Consider the following 13,114-nt stretch of genomic DNA (forward strand, 5'->3'; position numbering starts at 1 on the left):
ATCCCTAGTCATTGTCCAGCTTTCTGATGCTTCACAAGTAATGGCAAAAACTGTGGTCTGGATAAGGTGCACCTTAGTCTCCAGAATGACAGCATTGCTCTTCAGTACTCTGGAGAGATCCCTGACAGCAGACTTTCCCAAGTAAGGACCAAAAAAGTAAAGAAAAATTTACTGCCATCAACTTGAGTCTGACTTTCTGAGACTGTAAATAACAGAGGCTGTGAATCTTGACATGAGGGGAGACTGCCCATCTTTCTCCCACGGAGTGGCAGGTAGATTCAGACCACGGACCTATGGTTACTACCTATAGGCTTTGTGTTGACCACGATTCCTATGATGTGGACAGTGGTTCCCAATTTCAGAGCCTCTTACCCACTGTATCCCAATCTTTTGGGAATTTTAAAAAGAACGCAGAGTTTTGCCTCAACTCTTAAAACCCACTTTGAAGTGCATCTGGAAATACCCTAGAATCAATGTTGTTGTTGTTGTTATGTGCCTTCGAGTCGTTTGCGACCGTATGCACAACAGCCCTAAACCCTGCTCTATCCTGCGCCAACCGCACCACCTCTGACACACCCATCCTGATTTCCCCAGTCACCGAATCAATCCATCTCATATAGGGTCTTCCCCTCCTGCGCTGTCCCTCCACCCTCCCAAGCATGATGTCCCTCTCCAAGGACCCGTCCCTCCTGGCAACATGTCCAAAATATGTCAGACGAAGCCCCAGAATCCTTGCCTCCAAGGAGTAGCTTGGTTTAATCCTCTCCAAGATGAATCTGTTTGTTTTCCTGGCAGTCCATGGTACATTCAGTACCCTTCTCCAGCACCACAGCTCAAAAGCATCCACTCTCCTTCTGTCCTCCCTAGTCATTATCCAACTCTCTGATGCATAACAAGCGATTGCAAATACCATGACCTGTATCAGGTGCACCTTAGTCTCCAGAGAGACACTGTTGCTCCTGAGTACTTTAGAGAGGTCCCTAACAGCAGACTTTCCCATCGCAATACGCTTTTTGATTTCCTGACTGCTGGTGCCAAGAGTGTTGACTGTGGAGCCAAGCAAACTGAAGCTGTGAACAATCTCAATCTCTTCGTCATCCATCCTGACGCTGCCAATTGGTCCAGTGGTGAGAATCTTTGTCTTCTTGACATTGAGCCTCAGTCCATCCTGAAGGCTGCAGTCCTTGACCCTTCGCAGCAAGTGCATGAGGTCCTCCTCAGTTTCAGCAAGCAGGGTTGTGTCATCTGCATAACGCAGATTGTTAATAGATCTTCCACCAATCCTGATGCCACAATTCTCCTCATAGAGCCCAGCCTCTCGGATAATCTGCTCTGCATACATGTTGAAAAGGTATGGAGACAGGATGCATCCCTGGTGCACACCCTTCCCAATTTTGAACCATGTAGTGTTACCCTGCTCTGTTCTGACTACTGCCTCTTGGTCCTAGAATCAATAGCTAGTTATTTTATTTTCTGGTTGTGTATTGTCTAGTCAGATCCAACTGGCCCAGGAGGAGATTGCCCCTCCTTCTACAGCAGAACATCTGGTGGATTTGAACTGCACACCTTTGAGATTGAAGGACAGCTGGAATCTTTATTTTTAAAAATCTCCCCAGGAATTTCTAATGCATAGCCTAGCTTGGGAAGACCACTGGTTTTGGGGGGAGCCTGGACCCTGTGTATCTATTGCTCTAAGCTGTCTACTCCTTCCCACCTCCGCCCCGTGTCCAGGCCCTGGCTACCGACATCTATTCTAGATGCTCAGAGAAGCCACGTGGCCTGTCCCCCAGCCCCCACCACCGCACGGCTGCCCCAGTGACCTTCCTGTCACAAATCCGATCCCGTCTCTCAGCTCTGATAAAGCCAGGCTGTAGCCTCCAGTTGTCCTCAGCACAAAATAGAAAAACGCACACGCTTCTCCGCAGCGTGGAGCCAGGGACACAGATGAGGATGGAGGTATTACAACAGAGGCCTTTGGAGTGGGGTCAGAGATCCTCACGGGGCCCAAGGCCTCGAGATGAAGCAGAGAGAAAAAGCCACTTGTCCTGAGCTTCAGAAGATAAGCTGGTGTCTGCCAGGTCTTGGGGTAAATGAAAAGGCGGGGCGTGCACATAGGTGGCTGTGGGCTGTTGAGTCCCTTAGAGTGGCCCTGTGCGACAGAGGAGACCAGGACCCCTGGCCTGTCCAAGGCCGCAAACCCCAAGCAGATTTAAGGAGAACAGTCACCATATCTTTCTCTCATGGAATGACTGGTGGGTTCGAACTACTGATGTTTCGGTTAATAGTCAGATGCTTCTCTTTTGCACCATCAGGCCTCCTTGTGTGCATGGGAGGGGCTCCAAGCTGAGGGAAGGAATGGATGTGGGGTGAGGCAGTACCTGAAGGGCGAGCAGAGGTGACCATGGGAGGTGAGAGTGGACAGGGGTGGGCAGTGAGAGGAGGAGGGAGGTAAGAGCCCCATTTAGGTTGGAGACAGTAAGGTGGGAGGGGCCGCAGCTTTGGTGTCTGGCTCAGCCCCCCTTGGAGCCATCTGATCCCAGTGTGGCCATCCAGGCTGGGATCCGGTTACCAGCTCTGGGGCTTCGTCCTTGCTGCTCTACACACTCAGGGAAGGGGGCCCTGGACAAGGTGATCCGACTGGGAGGGGGACAGTACAGTCAGCTCTGAGCTTCCCACCTTTCCCCCACCCCACCCTGCCCCCGCACACCCTGTGCTCAGCCACCTGCCTGGGTGAGGGGAGGGGGCAGCCCGGGTTGTCCCTGGACCTGCACCTCTCCCTGCACCTACAAGCTTGCTGTCAGTGTGAGTCTCTTCAAGGCTGTGCGGCTGGGGATGCTGCCCCATCTCTGCCCATCTGTGTACTTGGTTTTCTGTGGGTGCTTCTTTTAAAAGGGGGCATGTCTGGGCTCTCGGATGCTTCCCTTTCAGTTCTCAGCCTTCGGGCCTTCCCTGGGTGAAGGAGAGGATGGTTGGTGCAGAAACAGTAAGGACCCCCAAGAGGCAGTCCCACAATTCATTGGCCCCACCACTAGCCACCCCCAAATAAGCATATAGTCAGAGAGAGGCGGAGATGCAACCACAGCCTCGGCCAGGTCCCTTTCCCTCCCTCCAGGTCTCCCTCCCTCCAGGTCTCCTTCCCTCCAGGTCCCCTTCCTTCCCTCCAGGTCCCCTTCCCTCCATCCAGGTCCCCTTCCCTCCCTGCAGGTCCCCTTCCCTCCCTCCAGGTCTCCTTCCCTCCCTCCAGGTCTCCTTCCCTCCCTCCAGGTCTCCTTCCCTCCCTGCAGGTCCCCTTCCCTCCCTCCAGGTCCCCTTCCTTCCATCCAGGTCCCCTTCCCTCCCTGCAGGTCCCCTTCCCTCCTTCCAGGTCCAGGTCCTGAGGGACCACCCCCAGACCTCCCCCAGGTGCTCATTCCTCACCCAGCATGCATCTCAGGAAGGGTTCTGGTGGTGCAGTTAACCTCCTCTGCCATTAATCCAAACATTGGAGGTTTGAGTTCACCTAGTGGTACCTCAGAAGTAAGGTCTGGAGATCACCTTCTGAAACACCAACCATTAAAAGCCCTTTGGAGCACAGTACTGCTCTGACACAGATGAGCTGGCGTTGGCCCATTGGCACCTGGCACAGATCAAGCACTCAGATTCTCCAGGCTGAGAATGGAAGCTCTCCTTTGTTCGCAAGTGTTGTGCTGCCATCTGAAAGGTCAGGGGTTCAAATCCAGACACCCCTCAGGAGAAAGATGGACAACTGCCTCTCATTAAGATTTACAAGCTGCGTAACTCAAAGGAACTAACTCCACGACTGCGGTTTTATTGGTTCTCCCACTGGGGTGATCCCTGATGGCATACATGTTGAACTGATAACCAAAGGGTTGATGGTTCAAATCCATCAGCCCCTCTGAGGGAGAAAGGCGAGGCAGTCTGCTCCTGATAAGACTTACAGCCTTAGAAATAGACTTGAAGGTAGTGGGTTTCCCACTGGGAAAGGTGGTCTTTTTTTTTTTTAGCACCACTCCACTCTCAGACTTCATTGTCCTGGAGCTGAAGCATGGCTCCCACCTGCTCACACAGGCTTGGCAAGCCGACCAGCCAGCTCTGCGTCCTGGCCGAGCACAGAGGTCTCCATGCTCACAGCCAGCATCTCGTGGCCCCGCACCCGCTCCCCGTGACAGACACCTTCCGGCTCACACACGCCTTCGCTCTTCCAGGAAGGAGATAGGAACAGAGATACCCTTGCAAGTGCTGGAAAAGAAATCACATCCCATAATTGTTGGCAGGAAGGTTAATTGGATGTGGTCATGAGCTTGTTCTTGGGACAGGCGTGCTAATAGCGCTAAACCATCTGAAGACGCCCAGAGCCACATGGAGGAATTAATAGGCTCCACAAGTCCAAGGTCACGTCTGACAGAGTTGGGTGACAGCCAGGGGAGCGGAAAGAGCACTGGGCCAGGAGTCTGTCCGCTGGCTCCTCACCTGTCTCACCCTGACTCACCTGTCACGCTCAAGGCCACTGCGGCAGGCACTGTGTCAATCCATCTCGTTAAAGGTCTTCCTCTCTTTTGCTGACCCTCCACCTTTCCAAGAATGATGTATTTTCCCCCTTCCTTTTTTTTTAAATTAATTTAAATGAAAGTTTACAGAGACTTTGGATTTCCATTCATTCATTGTTGCATTTTTCTTCCTGACTCCCCCCCCCCAATTCGCTCTTCTCTTTGAAAAGTAAAAGAAAAAAGTCTTTCATTGTTACACAGGCCTTCCCCCCAGGTCCACTCCACTAAGCAGCCTTCGCTCTGGATTCTAGTTATAACCATAACACCCAATCACATATCCCTTTTCAACAGTTCTCTCCCTCATCTGTTTCAATGCAGTATACATTATGAAACCCATCTTTCTCAGTCTCCCCTCAACCCTGACGTCAGTCCTGTTTTACAACAGTGGCACTATTCAATATTTATCCTTTTATGATTGAGATAGTTCACTCAGCATAATGTCCTTCAGGGTCATGTATTTTGTATAATATTTCATTAGTTCCTTCTTCTCCAACACAGCGTAGTATTCCATTGTGTGAATATACCACAGCTTCTCTATCCATTCATTTGTTGCTGGGTACTTGGGTGGTTTCCAGCTCTTTGCTATTGTGAACAAAGCTGCAATAAACATGAGTGTGCATATATCTGCTTGGGTGGTGGTTATGGTTTCTTGAGGGTATATTCCCAGTAGTGGAATTGATGGGTCAAATGGTATTTCTATTTGCAACTTTTTGAGAAAGTGCCATACAGCCTTCCATAGTGGTTGCACCATTTTACACTCCCACCAACAGTGAATAAGGGTTCCAGTTTCTCCGCAACCTTGCCAGCATTTGATGTTTGCTGTTCTGTTAAATTTTGCTATTCTTACTGGGATGAGATGATATCTCATATTTGTTTTGCCAAGAATGATGTATTTTTAATCACTTCCTATGCAACTGAGTTGGACCATGAATAAAGATGACAGAAGATGAATTGGTGCCTTTGAGCTGTGGTATTGGAGAAGAGTACTGACTATTCTGTAGATTTCCAAGAGAACAAACAGATGTGTCTTGGAGAAAGTGCAACCAGAATGTTCCTTGGAGACAAAGATGACAAAGCTTTGTTTCACATTCTTGGGGCATATTGTTAGGTTTTTTTCCTTGGAAAGGGACATCATGCTTCGAAAGGGGCTGGACCCAAAGCCCCTAAGTGTCCCCTGCGAGGGCAGGCATTTCTGTGGTGTCCAGTCCTGTGGTGTCCACTAGGAGGTGCCCCAGACCACTTTTGTTACTGCACCCCACACATTCATCTCTTAGCCAGTGTGTTCCCCATGGTGGGCTCTGAGCTGGGTGGGGCTGGGGGGCCTGAGCTCCTGGGGCAAGGTTAGAAGGACCACTTGTCTCTTCCCAATCTCTTTTCCTTCTCCACTAAGCCCACCTCCCTGGCGACCTTCCAGTCCTCCTCTTTCTGGGCCTGATGAGAGAGGAAGGAATCTCAAATCACAGGAACTGCAAATGTTGGAGATTCAGAGAGGGTTAACAACTCACCCATGACCACCCACCCAGATCTGCCAGATTCTGAGTGCAGTTCACAAGGGGCTCAAAGCAGATGGCACTGAACTTGGCCTGTCAAGCCCCTATGGCAGGAAGCAGGCGCTGGTCACCTGGATCTACAAAGATCGGTGGTGATAGGAGAGCTCAGCCTTCCACGGAATGTCCGTGCAGCTGTTTGGGTGCTCAGGGGTTGGGCCTTGGCCTAGTGATAGGGCAGCAGAGTCACTTAGCTGTAGCGGTGAGTGTCCTTGACTCTTTGTCTGAAGGGGGCTGTACACAGGAGGGGAGCAGAGGGGACCTGGGCAGAACTCTGGGACACTCTAGCTCAGAACTCAAATTTGCCTGTGAATATGCTGTGAAGAGCAGGGTTGAAAATGAGGACTGGAGATGAAGGATGGAGAGAGACCTTCAGGGTGGGCACTGGGAAGGCTGTGATTTGAGGGGCTTGGGGGGTGGTGTTGAGTGGTGGCTCTGAGCTGGTATAGAGCTCACAGAAGGGATGTGCAATGAGGGCCGACTGGCCTGGAGGAGGGAGGAAGGGGGCCCAGCGTGGCAGCTCAGTTTTCTGGAGGGTGGGCTCTCCATTTAGCAAAGACTCATATGACAGGGCAAAGCCCCCTCCCCCCACCTGCTGCCTCAGGGGCCTCTCTCAGCTGGAACACCCCCAATAGACAAGCCCCTCTCAGTCCTCTGCAGCTTAGAAAGCATCTAGCAGCCCAGGTATCCAGGCCCCAGGGCAGTCACAGAGGCAGGAGTTGAAGGTGGAGAGGGCAACACAGCCCTGCCCCCTGAGCACTCTGCACAGCTGGAGGAACGGGCTGTCCCAGGTGTGGGTTCCTCTCCTGAACTGTCAACAGGACAGGTGGGGCCAGATGTAATGATGAGCCTCGTGCCAGAAAACCCGGGTGGGACCCGTCCTGGAAAATCCCAGAGGAGGTGCCCCCCCCCCACCCCTGAAGGAACCTGCTCCACCAGTCCAGGCCAGCCCCAGGCAACGTGTCCAGGGCCACCTGACTTGACCTGGCTATAAATAGAGGGATGACGGAAGGCCCTGGAAGCCCAGAGGAGGGCAGAAGTCACGGATTCTGATCCTCCCCTGAGGGGTCAGGGTGACAGCTCTGTCCAGGCTCCACACTTCTATAGGGGGAGCCTTTGGGGCCTTGGAGCCCTGGGCAGAGATGGTCCAGCAGGGAGCATTCAGGTGGAGTGAGAGAAGGTAACTGTGGTCCAGAGTGGCTGGCTGGAGTCCTTACAGGTGGTGAGGGCCAGGGCAGAGGACCTTGAATGCTGCATTCTGGGCTTTGTCCTGGGGGTGGCCTGCTTGCTCTCTGGGTGGGGAGATAGGAAGGGCCCACGAGCACAAGTCACAGGTACCCCCAGGCTGTCTGGAGTCAGCGCCAGAAGGTGTGTGGTTGTCCTTCCTCAGGGCAACAGAGGACAAGTACCAGGTGCCAGAGACTGCTGGCCACTCCCACTGTCCCTTCTCCTGGCTTCTCTGTCACACGGCTGCTATTGTTGACCGTCACTACAGACCCAATCCCAGCACGTGGTGACCCCATTTGTACCGAGTAGAATCTTGAGATTTTTCAAGGCTGTGTGTGACCTTTCAGAAGCAGACCACCAGGCATGTCTTTGAGGCACTTCTGGATGAGATTGAACCATCAATCTTTTTTCTTAACCACTTGTGCTGCCTGCTGTCAAGTCAGCTACAGTCACGACGACCCTCTCTGTTGGTTTGCCAAGACTTTGAACTTGAGGGGAGAAGACTTCTCTTTTTCCTTAGGAGCACCAGGTGGATTCAAACTGCCGACCTTTGTCTTAGCAGCACAACACGTAACACACTGTGCCACCAGGGATCCTAGTTCTATATCTTGGAACTCTTCATTGCTGGCAAAGGTGCAAACCCGGTCAGTGTTCTGCTCTGTTGTATAATGGCAGGTTTCAGGAACTGACTCAATGGTACCTGACAACCGCATAAATGTTTAAAATGAAAACTGCATTTCCCAGCCTCTTAAAACTAGGCAGAGCCACGTGACTGAGAAGTTCTGCCTCCAGAGGGTAAGAAGATGATCAGTCAGAATCAGGATTACTGCACACCCATGTTTATCACAGCTTTGTTCACAATAGCAAGGAGTTGGAAACAACGCAAGTGCCCGTCAACAAAAGAATGGTAAGAAGCTGTGGTATATTCACACAATGGAATGCTATGCTGCATTAAAAAACAAGGAACTCATGAAATATTATGCAAAATGGGTGACCCTGGAGGACATTATGCTGAATGAAATAGCTCAGTCACAAAAGGACAAATACGGCATAGTGCCACTGTTGTAAAACAGGACTGACATCACGGTTGCGGGGGAGGGAGACTGAGAAAGATGGGATAAATAATGTATACTGCATTGAAACAGATGAGGGAGAGAACTGTTTAAAAGGTATATATGGTTAGGTATTATTGTCGTGGCATTGAGTCTAGAATGAAGGCTGTATAGTGGAGTGGACTTGGAGGGAGGGATTGTATAACAATGAAAGAATTTTTCTTTTACTTTTCAAAGAGAATGAACTGGGAGGGGCGAAGTTGGGCAGGGAAAAAGTGCAACAATGAATGAATGGAAATCCAAAGTTGCTGTAAACTTCCATGAAAATTAATTCATTAAAAAAGATAAAGAGTCAGGATTACGCCTTTTTTACCTCATTTCTTTCCGCTGCCTGGAGTATGCACGTGATGGCTGGGGGTTGCGCAGCCATCTTGGGGCAGGAGGCAGAAGCCACTGTTTCTTCTAATTCTTGAGCACCAAGGAGGAGGAAACCTGGATTCCTGCCACTTGAGCCCCGGACTAGATACTGTGTTTGCAGAGAGGAAAAATAAACTTCAATCTTGATTGACACACAGTTTGTTTGGATTTTTCCTTGGGGAATCTTAATCCCCACCGAGGTCAGGAGTGGACAAGAGAGCACTTACATATTGCCTTGCCACCAAAATAAACGCATAAACTAAATAAAAGGAGAGCCAGGGACAGCTTCCACTCTTAAGCCGTGCCCACTCGCATGCTCCAAGTACATCCCAGGTATTATCCTTCCTCTTGGACTCTCTCCAGAGTCATCTTCTCTTGCAGTTTCCATTGGATGCTAGGAAAGGTGTTGTCTTTGTGGCAGGTCATATGCCACATCCTGAGAGATCTTGCCTCCCTGTACCAGACCCTCCTCCACGCAGGCATGCTGACCATCTGGGTGCCATGACTCCGGCTCTGTCCCCCAGCCCTGAGGGTCAGGAGCTCGTGGTGGGGAGGTTGGGGGGCGGGCAGAGGCGTGAGCCACTCTCTGCGTGAGGAGTAAATTGTTGTGTGAGCTGTCGTCTCGGTTCTGACTCATAGTATGACCTTGGATGACAGCGTGGATGAGCCCAGGAGGGCTCCCCAGGCTGCCGTCTTTATGGATCACCAGAGCTTGTCTTCCTCAGTGCGGTTGGCGGCTTTGAGGGGCCCATCTTTGGATTAGCAGATGAGTGTTTAACCATTGCTCTGCCAGGGCTCTTTTGAAGACTAAATGGGTCAGCGACACGTCCTCTTACCCCCTTGCCTTTCCAGGGTGGGTGGGTTCAGGTTGTGTGGTCTTAGCTGTGCTGTGGTGATATCATCATCATCATCACCCCTGTTGTCACTTACTGAAGGCCCCCACTGCGTCCCCCAGGTGGTGTTGGACCCATTACTACACAAACACCCCCTCCCTCTGGCTGAGATGGAATTGCAGGAGAATTGGGGCTCTTAGCTGAAGAGTGGATGTGCTCGTTTACGGGAACAGCTCTCTCTCCTGGAGTAATGGAGAAAACAGTGCTTACAGCCCCGGTACCGCTCTGCCCCATCAAGCCACTTACCTCACGCGGGCAGAAGCAACGAGAAGGGGCGGTGGATGGGAAAACATCCCCCTCCAACCTCAGCCTTTGAGGGAGTTTGTGCGGCTGCCGTAGCAGGTGGGCCACACTTGTGGGTGGAGGGGCCACGACCATGTAGGGCTGTGTAAGAGCTATGAGAGACTAGAAGCTTCTAGCTGGGGTACCCCCACCCTTCCTTGTTATCCCAGGAGGGAGCTAGCTGCTGGGGAAAGATCTCCCCAGGAGCAGGGGCATGAAGGTAGGATAAGAGGAAGAAGGCCTGGCCACTCACTGGCTAACTAAAAGGTTAGTGGTTCAAATCCACCCCGCCCCTCTGTGGGGGGAAAAAGCTGATGGTCTGCTCCTGTTAACAATGGTGGTTGTTCGGTGCCATCAAATCTGCCCAGACTCACAGACCCCCATGTACAACAGGCCACAACCCTGCCCAGTTCTGCCCTGTCCCCACCACCCCGGCTGTGGTCAAGCCCATCACTGCCGCCACTGGGTCAATCCATGTCACAGGATTACGGACCCTCTGGTTTTTGGAACGTGTCCTTCTCTAGGGATTGACCTCTCTAAGAAACCCATGGGGCACTTCTACTCTGCCACCTGGGGGGGGGTCACTATGAGTCAAAATTGCCTCAGCAACAACTACAAGAGTAAGAGCTTGAGGTTAAGGAGATGAGCCAGTGAGCAAATTGGGGTGAATGAATAACTGATGGCAGACTGCCTGGGTTTGAATCTGGGCTCCACTACTGCCAACTGTGAGGGCCGCCGAGTAATTTCACCCCTCAGAGCCTCGGAGCCCCCATCTGAGCAATGAGTCAATGCATGGTACTCACCTCCCCAGGCCGCTGCAGAGGGGTCAGAAAGTTAATGCACGCCTGGCTTTGGCTGGTGCGTGGGGTAGAAACCTGGTCAGACAGTGACAGACGCTAGCGTGGGGCTGCTGGCGATGTTGACATTATGAGGAAGGGAGGGGTCAGGAGAGAGAAGTTCAAAGGCAGCAAGGAGATTGTCCAGAGAGGAATTTGACTTCTGAGGCGAGCACATACTTTGAAGCTTCACCTCACATTATAAGGACAGAGACCTGAAAATGGGTTTCTCCAGCCCTCAGCCCTGACTCAGCCCTGTGTCTTGAGCCGGGGTCACCATGCCCATGCACAGCATCTCAGCATTTGCTGCCCTCCAGGTTCTCCTGTAGAAGCCCTCCCCAACCCCACCCCAGCCTCGCTTTTTCTGTTGCTACCTGCAAGCTCTTCCTTCTCTATCTGCAAAGACAGTGACTGGAATTCACAAGAATCACACCCTGGAATCTCAAAGACTCCCAGACTCGATCACAGCAAGTAAGCCCTGCCCTTCTAGAACCTGAGCATACTTGGGTGCTGTCTCACCATGCTGGAGGTTATCCAGGAGGGCTTCCTGGAGGAGACAGCCTGCCAAAGCACATTCAGGGAGAGACACAGCTGCTGAGAGCAGCGATGCCTGCCAGCCTGGGTTCGAGTCTCAGTCTTGCTGCCATGAGCTGGACGACCTTCGGTCAAGTCCTTAACCTTTTTGTGTCTCGGCTGAAAAGGGGCCAGAAAAGGCCCTGAGGGAGAGGGGGTGCTTCATGGAATGAGCACTAGTGGGGTTCACTGCTACCCTACAACTTCAATGGCAGGTGTTAGGTGGTTTCAAGTTGATTTCAACTCAACAATTTCATGTGACAGATTAGAACCACCACACAGAGTTTTCTCTTTACAGAGGAGTCCTTGTGGTACAGACTTAACAAGACGGGTCCCTAACTGAAAGGTCAGTGGTTGAAGTCCATCAGGTACTCTATGGGTGCAAAAAAACAGGCATGTTCTTCCTGTAAAGATTTTTGGTGCCCGGTACCTGGTGCGGGTCACAGGAGCAGTTTTGTTTGGACTCTCGATGGGAGCAGCTTGTCTCTCTCCCCTAGAGGTACCCGGTGGGTTCAAACTGCTGACCTTTTAGTTAGCACTCAGCCCTTAATCTTGTGTCAGAAGGCTTCTTGATAATTGTAGCCGTTGTCTGTTGAGCACGTGCTTTGTTCTCCGGGCTTTACATGTATTATCTCGCTTAAACCTCAGGCCCACCTGACCTGGGAGGTCCTAGAATTGTTCTCATATTTCAGTTGAAGAAAAATGCCCAGAGAAGTTTGGTAACAACCCCAAGGGCACACTGTTGGCAGGAGACAGGAGGCTGAGATCCCAGGCCACCTGGCTTCTGAGTTACGCCCCTGCCACCCTGGTCACTTCCTCTGAGCCACCCTCTCAGGCCTCCCCACCATTAAGAGGGCAGGGACGGCCCAGTGGTGTTCTGCCCCGTCATGACAGGCAGCCAGCTTTCAGCTGCAGCGCTGAGGGTCCCCAGGGCGCTGGCTCCTCAGCCGTGTCACCCCCCATCTCTAGGATGGCAAGGAGCAGGTGCCAGGTGAGAAGGCCCCATTCTGGGTTGTCTTTCCACTGTCTCCATTGAGGATGAGGGGCTTGGAGAGGGAGGATCTGGGTCCCCCATGCCCAGGCTCTGGTGGCTAAATTTAGGTGAAGGAACAAGGGTAATTAAGGGGTGTTGTGTGACTTTCCAGCTGCCACGTCCCCTGAGCAGTCACACGCCACTTGGGAAGGAGGGAGGAGGTGTGGGTGACACAGAGAGGGGAGGAAGAGAAGGAGGAGGAAGAGAAGGAGTGGACAGACAGCTGGGGCAGAGGAGGTGGGGGAACCAGCAACCTCGCGAGGCCAGATCCCGTGGATCCCAGATTGAGGGCTGGCTAAGTCCTGGGACCTTGCAAGTGGGAATCACAGAGAGGGACTCTCAGCCCAGCACCCCAAGTAAGCATTATCCACAAACCGACAGAAGCAATCCTCTCACCTCCAAAAGTGCTTTTTCAAGGGGTACCTTGACCAAGCATGGCTGGTGCACAATATGCAGTGAGACGTGTGCATTTCAGCTTTTCCTTCCAGCAGTTCTGAGAGGAAGGCTGATCCCTGCCACAGAACAGAACCGACTGCAACGTTAACTGTATATGTAAAACCAGGAGGCCTGCGGTGCAAGTGGTTAACACATTCAGCTGCTGTCCGAAAGCCTGGGGCTTGAGTTTACCCATAGATGCATCGGACGAAAGGTCTGGTGATCTTCTTGTAAGAAGCCAGCCATGAACAGCCCAGCTGTGCCCCACACAC

The sequence above is a fragment of the Elephantulus edwardii genome, unplaced genomic scaffold (genome assembly GCF_000299155.1).
Source record: "Elephantulus edwardii isolate Elephantulus edwardi_28Jun2011 unplaced genomic scaffold, EleEdw1.0 scaffold00268, whole genome shotgun sequence".
Classification (NCBI taxonomy): Eukaryota; Metazoa; Chordata; class Mammalia; order Macroscelidea; family Macroscelididae; genus Elephantulus; species Elephantulus edwardii.